Raw genomic sequence first — 11,046 nt, 5'->3', positions numbered from 1 at the left:
TCAGTCTCATTGGCCAGAGTTGATCATGTGTCCATTTAAGGACAATAGGAATAACCTTAAGTCAATCAGGCATCCCTGAAGAGGTGGATGAGATTAGCTTCCCCCGGGACACATGGCTGAAAAAAAAAATGCATAGTTCTGTTAGAAAATAAGGCAGAATGCATGCTAGATAGGCAAGAAGCTGTGACAATTACAATAAATGTTTTCCATTAATTTCTGACAAAGTTTTTGTGGCAGCAACTGAGGGATTCTCTTCCTTCCCCCACCATGCCATTTCATTCAAAAGGAGTTTCCTGACATTCTTTCTGTAGCATCCCGCCATTCCTCTGGAAAATATGTCAACTCAGCTATTCATCCCTGGTGACTCACCAAATACGTAAGCTTCCCCAACTCCACAGTTATACCAGAAGTAAATACCTGAGGATAAAACCATCCATGTGAATAATGCTTTCAAGTTTACAAAGTTCTTAGACGTATTTAATGTGAGCCTCTACATCTAAGGAAAATGAGGATCAGGGAGCAGTGAAGGGACTTGCCCAGGGTTCTTACCTAATAGGTGGCCATGCTATGTCTAGAATGAGACCCCAAATGCAATGTGCTTTCTGCAACTCTGCATTGCCACAAGGAATCTTAAGTAGAAATTTGGCATATATGGTAGTCACCAGCTAAAAAGATAATTGGTGCCAACTGCATTGTGGGGTTCTACAGCCTGAACCCTAGGATACCCTTCTTTCAAGATCCATTCATTTTCTAATCCAAAATGTTTCTAGAAATACAGATAGATAGAACTTATCTTTTTTCAAAGTAGAATGTCCCATTTAGCAAACATTTATATAGCAGTTGCCCTGTGCCAGGCATTATGCAATGTGCTTTACAAGTATTAATTTACTTAATCCCATTTAGTTCTATCTGCTTAGAAGTCCCAATGTCCTGAGGTAATACATGTTTCACAAAAGTCTTGTATGATTTATTTCATTGGCAATCTACCAAAGGATGAGGTCCCAAAACAGTCCAGAGTTCAGGAACAGATCAAACTTTCAGGCAAAAATCTCTTCCATCCTTTGTCCTACTCTTGTATAGAAACAATCTATGCCCAAATTGCCCAGTCAGAACAAACACATGTAAACAATCACACTGCAGTCTGCAATTACTTGAGGAAAATTCTGGATTGTCCTAAACTTATTATAGGACATAATCCTTTTGTCATTCCTTTTTCTATTTTAGCAGATTATAATCTTCCTTAAAAGGCAAGGGAGCTTTCTGGTTCAAGTTTAGGAGGACCAAAGGGCACTGGTTGGTACTGCTTTCCTGTCAACATTCTTAATCTTCCTGTTGGTATTTTAAAATAACAGGTCAGCCATGAAAATTATAAACGGTACAGTGTAAAAGTCCCTGTGAAGTGCTGCCATTTGCAAGAAGAGGGCTTTCTGATAGTTGAGAAGTTATAATATGCCTCCCTGCTTTTCATGTGACAATAATTACTATCTAAGCTCTGAAGTGTTTATTCCCACAGCCAGGAAGACGACATTTATAACAGGTTCCAGCCGTGAACCATTACTGTTTGCAATATAGAATCCCCATTTTTCAGTATGGAAGGATAAGGCCTTCAAAGTGTAAAAAGAGAGCACTTAAGATGTTTTTATTTTTTTCCATTTAACAGTCTGGGATAGCCCTTCTAAGAAGGATACGATCAACAGCCTCACATTCTTGCAAAAACAAGTCACAGTTTTATAGACTTGATTAAGTAAGTACCAGTCGGTGCATTTTTACCTCTTAGTCTTTTTTCTCTCTCTGTTTGTCTGTTTGAAATTAAAATTTACCATAGATATGATAAACCAATAAAAATTACTACTCCTCATACATTGAGGAACTAGAGGAAATTCTGTTAAATTCTAAGAAATTTTGCTTACTTGAAAACATGGTACATTTTGCTAAAATAAATTGCCTTTGATCAAACAGACTGTTACAAATAGGCACTCCTCTATAAAATGCCAAATGAAGAAAATTAAAATTTTTTTCATGCATACTGTCTATGCCAATGCTTCTGAGACTTTAGCATGCATAAGAATTTAGCAGGTTGTTAAAACACAGATTCCTACCCAGCCCCAGAGAATATGATTCAGTAGGACTGGTGTGGACCCCAAGGTTCTGCAGCTCTAACAAGCACCCAGTTGCTGATGCTACTGCTGCTGGTCTGGAAACCACTCTTGGAACAGCACCGTTCTATACTAATAGCCTATTCAGTGAAGGCTGAAATCCCACCTTTGGAGATCCCTTTCCTGGGGTAAAGAAATGTGCAAATAAAATATACTAACCCATGTTATCGACTAAAGCAACTAAAGCTGTATTATAAATTTGGGTTTCAACTCAATTAAGCAAACTTACTTTGCTGCCTTGTACTGCATCAGCTGTAGACATCAATCTTAACTTTAAGAAGTATTCAATCTATATATGTATATAAATAACAAGGCAAATTATAACAAGGCTGTGATATGACAAATACCAAAAATAAAGTACAAAAATCCTATGAGGATATCATTTTCAGGGGATATCAAAGTGAAGATAAGTAATCAGAAAATAGTCAAAGAATGCTTATAGAGAAAGCTTGCAAGATACTTTACAATTTGCCATAGAGCTTTCATATAATCTCATTTATCCCACAGAAAAGGCCTATGAGGTAAATATGACTTTATCTATTTTATAGATGAAGAAACAAAGGCTGAGAGTGCTAAAATAATTTGTCCAAGTTACATTAAAAACAAATGAGTAATATTTTAAGTGATTAATTTAAGATGAAAGTCATCCCTGGATGAAGAAAGAGCTGGAGAAGAGAAAGGAAATTATGAGGGTCTGATAGTAACAAGAATATGAATAGTAAAAAAAAATGACATTATCTGCCCACTTAATAATGCCACGTACAGTACTAACAACTTAATACGCATTACCTCATGTAATCCTAAAAAGGAATCCCATAAAATAAGTATTATTACTATCCCCATTTACCAAGGAGGAAAACTGAGGCACAGAGAGTTTAAGTAACATGTCCAAGGTCACACAGCTGATAAGTAGCTCTGCCAAAATTGGCACCCAGCTCTCTTAGTGTTTTAGTAGAGAGCAAGGGGTGTACTGGATGACTAGGAACTTTGATGCTACAGGTGAGGGGCAGATAAGATTAGAAAAGGGACTATCTACCTAAGAAGGGTTGAATTTGATATGGTAAGCAAAGGGGAGTTAATGAAAATTTTGTTTTGTTTTATTTTAAATATGAGAGTGAAAAGATCAGAAATGTGTTTCAGAATGATATCTCTGGAAACAGAGTCTAGGATGGTTTAGAGGGGGACAGAGAAGGCCAAATTAATCAGTTATGACTTCCAGGATTCACCTGAGAGCTGGAGCCAGAAGATTGTGACAAGCCCCAGGTAAGTATTGAATTGCAGGAAGGAGGAGAAAGGGCTCCAGAACTGAGATCTTGTTCAAGAGGACACACTGCAGAGAGGCATCATGACCAACCCTAAGGGTTGGGGACCTCAAGTAGACCTTAGAGAAGCCTAGAATCCTTGGGTTGGTGAGATACTTTACAATTTGCCATAGAGCATGCATATAATCTCATTTTGTCTTTAGAAGAAGCCTGTGAAATAGATATCACCTGCTCTATTTTGTTTTTCATTTTTTGTTTGTTTGGTTTTGTTTTGAGACAGGGTCTCATTCTGTCACTCAGGCTGGAGTGCGGTGGCATGATCACTGCTTACTGCAGCCTCTGCCTCCCAGGCTCAATCGATCCTCTCACCTCAGCCTCCTGAGTAGCTGGGACCACAAGTGCACACCACCACACTCGGCTAATTTTTGTATTTTTTGTAGAGACAGGGTTTCACCATGTTGCCCAGGCTAGTCTCAAACTCCTGGGCTCAAGTGATCTGCCCACCTCAGCCTCCCAAAGTGGTGAGATTAGAGGCGTCAGCCATCACGCCCCCCTGCCCCCCCACTACCCCATTTTGTAGATAAAGAAATGAAGGCTTGGAGGGTGAAAACAATTTGTCAAAGTTACAAAGCAAGGAAAGCTAGAGCCAAAGAATTAAGTTCAGAGTTTACATTACACTTTCCTGAAAGAAAAAATTGGACATGTTTCACACGTTGGCTGACAGCCCTGATGGTGGTTCCCTGTGGCAGCAGGTCATAGGGCCCTGACGGCAGTCAGTAAAAAGAGACTTCCAAGATCAAATAAGATGAGATTAAATTGGGTGGTTGTCACCTACAGAACTACTCAAAGCCTCCAATGTATGTAGGCATTGCAAAGCTATAAAAAAGGAGGCTGTAGTATACGTCATTTGCCAAAAAGAAAATATTGGCATATAAAAGCTTTACATTTTGCAGAATACATATTAACCATGCAGCATAATGTGCAACTACTCTGAACCCTTCCCTGAGGAAGTTATTCTCAGTAAGGTCATCATATGATTGCTTGCTGGATCAAGAAGTGAATCCATTGGATGCCTTCAGCACTTCCATGATTCTATATGTGAGGCCTGACACTGGCGCACATAATAAAGGCTTGTTGCTTTAGAAAAAGAAAAAAAGTATTCCTCACTATCTGAACTTGTTATACAAACTCTTGCTATCTGAACTTGTTATACAAACTCTTGCTATCTGAACTCAGGAACCAAATAGATTTGGGAAAGCATAGAATACTTGTATATACTTCTCTCAAATGAGATACACATTTCTTAACTTCCTGGGGGGATGGGGAATATAAGGTAAACCTTTATGGAAATATGTTACTAAACACATAATAGGCTATGGTGAGTCAATTGCCTGACTGCACCATTCCTATCCTTCTTTACTCATCTGTTTGTTGGAGGGGACTGGAAACCTGCAAACTACATTTCCCAGACTCCATGGCCTGTTGGCCTCAGTTTAGGTTCTGCCAATGGGAAGGAATGAGGGGACATAGGAAGGTGGAAGGAAGGGAGAAGACATTTTTCTCCTGCTTCTGGTGGCATCTCTGACTCAGCAGATGGCCTTCTATTTTTCCAGCAGCTGTGATGATGGGCAATTGCTGGTGGCTGCCAGCCACTGGGTACTACAGTGACATTAGCAGATCTTGACATGATGGGCAGCTGCAGACTTCAGTGGCCTTTGGTGTTTTCAAGAGTGACAAGATTCCAAAAGCTGCAGCAGTGGATAATTTCAGTGACAAATATGCTCCTGAGCTCTGAAAACATCACCTCTTACCTTTTGTTCCTCCAGGCCTAGTAATGGTTCCTCCAGTCCCTAGGGTAACTTCTTGCAGTGGCTACTCTCTGTGGTACCTAACTTTCCCTTTTTGCTCCTTGCACTTTGCCAATTCTTTTGTAAACAATTTCCTATATCAAATTAGCTCTGAAATACCTAGACTAATTCTGTTTTCCTAACTGAGCACTGACTGATATACTCCCACAACTGAGTTTTCCCATGTTATTGCACTATTTCTCGAACTTTCCTATAGAAGCCCTTCTCAAGGTAGAGAAGGATGAATGTGATTTCTATTTTCCCCGCATCTGGCATCTGATGGTTTAGCCCAAAGCAGTTTCCAAAAGCTGGAAATATATTTTCAATCTTTTGTTTCATCTTAAAAAGTTTATTTTCATATAAAATAGACCTCATAGATGATTTTGCATGAAAGATGCATCAAGTTTATTCCGTGGTTTCGCTTACCCTGGCCTGTCATACACCTGCTGGTGTGAATATCTCAGTTTGAAAAGCAAAAAATCCAAGTGCCATCTAAGACCCTCTTAGCAATAAGTCACCAAAGGACTGGCTCTTCTCTTTAGAGAGCAAACTCTGGAAGGCACCTTGGCAAAGTGGAAAATATATGGGCTCTGGAGCCAAACAGTCTGGGTTCCAATTCTAAGAGATATTTATTAGCTGTGTGACTAAAGGCCAATTTTTTTTAGCCTCTCTGAGCCTTGATTTCTTTGTCTATAAATTGAAGCTAGGAATCTCTACCATACCAGGTTGTTGTGAGGATTTGCTATAATATAGGAAAAACGCTTGGGACCTTCTAGACACTTAACAAATGATAAATTGCTACTGCAATTATCTGCTAATGCACATGGCAGCCTTTCCTGGTTGGCACCCAAGCTCCTCCTCTCTGTAGCTCTTGGGAACGAAAATGAAGCTAACAGCCCACTCCCATATTCATCAGCTAAAAGAAGACTTCATAGAAATTGATCATTGTTTCTCACCAGGAAGAGGACAGGACCCCTTGATCCAGTGACTTGCTTCTAGTCAGCCTTAATCTCCCCTAACAGGGAACTGTTTCATGAAGGGGGTCAATAGTGACACCTCTACAACCATTATCGTTTGTGCTGCCTCTCATTGTTTTCTTACATTCCAGAATGCCAAATAATGTCTGGAAACCCAGGCACAGCTTCTGCCCAGTAGCTCATAATATAAATATACTTTTCTATAATTGTAGGATGTGTACATCCGATGCTGAAACCACACTGGCTGTGCCACATTTGACTCCAGGCAAAAATTTAAATAAAATGGGCAGCCTGAGCTTCAAACATTTGGGAGATGGATATGCTTTGGGTTTGTTGAGAATTTTTGTCCTTTGTCTCTTGGTGAAATCTTCACTATTATTAGAAGCTGTAATAGTCATAAACAGCAATAACGCTGTCAAGAAATGCATGACTTCAAGATGCTGTATTTAAAGGACACTTACTTTGAAGTGCTTACATTTATGAGATAGAGAGTATGAGTCCTAACTCTTTGCATGGTCTCCTGTCATTCCTTCTCTCCTATTATGCCCATAGTTATCTCTTCATCACTAAAGGTTCACTGGGCCAGTATCAGTAGACCCTTTTTTAAATTTTAGATAAATGATACTAAACCAGAAGGAATTAGATCTTAGACCTTCAAGTTTTATTCTAAAGGATTGTGAAATAAGTGGTCAATTGGAGGAGGGAAAGGAGGGCTTGGTACACTTAAAAAATAGCAGGTACTTGCTTTGTAGAGCAAGATAATTTTTTATTTTATAAAAATTAATGAATTCTGTTTGCTTTAAAAATGTGATCAGCATACCTACATCAGCATTTCAGTAGTCCAATACTTCCATTTAATTGATTAATAATTTTAGTAAGTTTAGACACTTCAAAAGATGATCCATTTATTCATTCAAGGAATAAATATTTGTTGAGCACCTACTATGTGTCAGGCAGTGTAATAGGCAAAGACTGACATAATTCTTGCCATTGTGGAACTGAGAGTCTATTGGGGTAGGTAGACCTAATGGATTGAATAGTCGCCCCCCAAAAGATATGCACACTCAAAACTTATGAGTATAACTTTATTTGGAAAAGGGTCTTTGCAGATATAATTAAGGTAAATTTCTTGAAATGAGATCATCCTGAATGAGGGTGGGCCCTCAATCCAATAAGTGTCCTTATAGGAGACAGAAGAAAAAGACTAATTGACACAGGGGAAAAGACCACATGAAGACAAAAGCAGAGAATGCAGTGATGCTGCCACAAGCCAAGGAATACAAGGAGCCACCAGAAGCTGGAAGAGGCAAGGAAGGACATTTCCCTAGAGCCGTTGGAGGGAGCATGGCCTTGCTGACATCTTGATTCAGACCTCTGGCCTCCAGGATGGTGAGAGAATAAATTTATGTTGTTCTAAACCAAGTTTGTGATAATTTGTTATGGCAGCCCTAGGAAACTAGTACAGAAGATACGAGTCAAATACAAAATAAACGTAAAATTGCAATTGAGCTGAAAGCTATGATAGAGAGTTAAGTGATGTGACAAGAGCAAACACCACAGAGATCTGACCTACTCAGGAAGATCAGGGAATGATCTGAGGGATGAAGAGAAAAGGGGTGAGTTCTCTGGGCAGAGGGAACTTAGGACGTTGAAAGTCCCTGTGAAAGAAAACTGTATGGCTAGTACCAGGGACTGAATGAAGTATAGAGGTGAGAGAGGCAAGTTTCAAGATGACCTTGAGGTTTCAATATGAGGTTGGGCCAACTCACCTAGACTAGACCTCGTCAACCATTTTAAGGGTTTTGAACTATAATCTAAGATAAACAGAGAAGCAGGAATTCAAATATATTAAGTTCAGGGTATGATATGATGATATGTAATCCATATAGATAATTAAACAGTTGGTTTGAAAAGCTCCATAAAATAAGAATCATTAAAAATTATACATGAAGACCTTTACCATTTTATTCAAAATGTGCATCCATTCACCACTCTTTCCATGCAGATCCCAGACTTTGTGGTTTGTTGTTGTTGTTTGTTGTTTGTTTGTTTTGTTTTTGAGACAGAGTCTCACTCTGTCACCCAGGCTGGAGTGCAGTGGCACAATCTCGGCTTACTGCAACCTCCGCCTCCCAGGTTCAAGCGATTCTCATGCCTCAGCCTCCCGAGTAGCTGGGATTACAGGCACATACCACCTCACCCAGCTAATTTTTTGTATTTCTCCTAGAGACATGGTTTCACCATGTTACCCAGGCTGGTCTCGAACTCCTGAGCTCAGGCAATCCACCCACTTCAGCCTCCCAAAGTGCTAGTATTACAGGCGTGAGCCATCGCACCTGGCCAACTTTGTGTTTTAAATGTGGGTTAGATGAATGTCTTTCCTTGGCCTGTTTCTCTCTATACGGCGTTTTCTACAATTTTCCATTTCAATTTTTTAAAGAAAGAATTAAATACATTTGCAAGCATTCTGAGTGCAGAATCCTCCTAGAGTTTTATTTTCTGAGATATTTTGCAGTTTTATCACTTATACCTAATTAAACAGCAATTTTTATAGCAACCTGCCTTTACTGAGTCTTCCGAAAGCATTCAATCTAATTTTTTTAGAAAAAAAAACCTCCCTCTCTGAAATATGAATGTGTTCATGTTTCATCAACTTATGTAATGGTTCATTAAATTATGTAATTATTTCAAAAAGTGACAAAAACAGGTTAGGGATTCTTAGTAAACACACAGCTTCACAGGTAGGGACAGAAATATGTGAGCATCCTGAAGAGTCATCTACTAACAATGAGCAGTCAGTATGCAGTGCGCATGGATTGTATATTTTACAGAGGGGATAAATGGAAAGCACTAGTAAATCCAGCAGGATGCCAGTTAAAAGAATAAAGCTGAATCTGAGTTTTAACAAGAAGGGATTTTTAGTAGTAGTAGTAGTATCATTGTTATTACCATTATTATTTTCAGAGACAGAGTCTCACTCTGTCACCCAGGCTAGAATGCAGTGGCACAATCATAGCTCACTGTAATCTCAAACTCGGGCTCCAGCGATTCTCCTGCCTCAGCCTCCCAAGTAGCTGGGACTATAGGCACAGACCACCACATCCAGCTAATTTAGTTTAAATTTTTTGTAGAGTTGGGCTCTCACTATGTTGCCCAGACTGGGTAGAATGGATTTAATGTGGAAAAGAATGGATGATCGTAGACCAATGAGGCTAACCTAGTAGTTTATGTGAGATAAGATGGCTTGGATTACGATAGTTATGAATAATGGTAATGGAAAGATATGCCCAATTTGAGAGATATTTAGGAGGTGTCTTGGTTCATTCAGGCTGCTATGACAACCTACCATAGACTGGGTAGCTCATAAACAACAAACATTTATTTATTACAGTTCTGGAGGCTGAGGAGTCCAAGGCTCTGGAAAATTCGGTGTCTGCTGATGGCGCACTTTCTCGTACATGGCGCCTTCTTGCTGCATCCTCACATGGTGAAAGGGGTGAAGGAGGCTCTCTCAGTCCTCTTTTATAGGGACACTAATCCCATTCATGAGGGCTCCACCCTCATGACCTCCTCACCTCTTCAAGGCCCCATCTTTTAATACTATGACATTGGAGATTAGGTTTCAACATAAGAATTTTTGGGGGGACACAAACATTCAGACCATGGCAGGAGTTAAAATTGGCAAGCTGGTGAATTGGATCTGGTGAAAGATACTGAAGGGTCAAAGGTGACCCCAAGTTTCTGGTTTGTGAAACTGGATAGATACTGATATATTTACTGAGTTGGGTTATGCAGGAATTGGAACAAGTTTGAGATAAGTTTGGGATATGTTGAATTTGAGGTACCATTAATCCAAAGGGGTCTAGAACTAAGAGGAGATGTCTGAGCTAAAGTTTAGCATTAAAATATGATTAATCTCACCTAACAATACATTAACAGTCATGACAACTTTCTTTCTTCCTTTTTAATCTTTTTTAGAGATGGAATCTCGCTCTGTCACCCAGGCTGGAGTGCAGTGGTGCACTCATAGCTCACTGCAGCCTTGAACCCCTGGGCTCAGGTGATCTTCCTGCCTCAGCCTCCCAAGTAGCTAGGACTACAAGCCTGGGCCACTATACCCAGCTAATTTTTTTTTTAATTTTTGTTGTAGAGACAGGGTCTTTCTATGTTACGTAAGCTGATGACAACTTTCAATCAGCAATAATTGTGCTTTGATTAAAATCTCATTAGCTGCAATATCACCTCTGCACAAAAATTGTCATGACAATTTTGCATTTACATGTATACCTTATAAGGTTATCCACTGCCAATATTTAACAGCCTAGGTGGAAACACACATGCATATACACCATTCCATAGGTAACAAAATTTCAAAAGAAAACCTGATTTGTTGATGAGAACACATGGACAAATAGAGGGGAAAAACACACACTGGGGCCTATCAGAGGGTGGAGGGTGGAGGGTGGGAAGAGGAAGAGGATCAGGAAAAGCAACTAATGGACACTAGGCTTAATACCTGGGTGATTAAACAGTCTGTACAACAAACCCCCGTGACACATGTTCACCCGTGTAACAAACCTGCACATCCTGCACCTGTACCCCTGAACTTAAAAGTTAAAAAAATTAAAAAACAATAACAGAAATAATTCGCAAATCACACACACACAAAAAAAAACCTGATTTGTTGTGATTCTTGTCTTCCTCTCGTTAATTGTAATAGTAACATTTATTGAGTGTTTTCTATATGCCAGGCATTCTAAGTGCTCGCATGTGTTTTAATTCTTTCAATCTTTATAAAGATTCT

General features: G+C 39.4%; 1 pseudogene; it reads right to left on the bottom strand.

The window, feature by feature from the left end:
• Positions 1-10,372: 10,372 nt before the first annotated feature.
• Positions 10,373-10,498, bottom strand: LOC129025466 (U4 spliceosomal RNA; annotated as a pseudogene).
• Between the last annotated feature and the right edge of the window lie 548 nt (positions 10,499-11,046).

The sequence above is a fragment of the Pongo pygmaeus genome, chromosome X (assembly GCF_028885625.2).
Source record: "Pongo pygmaeus isolate AG05252 chromosome X, NHGRI_mPonPyg2-v2.0_pri, whole genome shotgun sequence".
NCBI lineage: Eukaryota > Metazoa > Chordata > Mammalia > Primates > Hominidae > Pongo > Pongo pygmaeus.
Note: the sequence above shows the minus strand (reverse complement) of the source record. Positions and strands in the feature narration are given on the sequence as shown.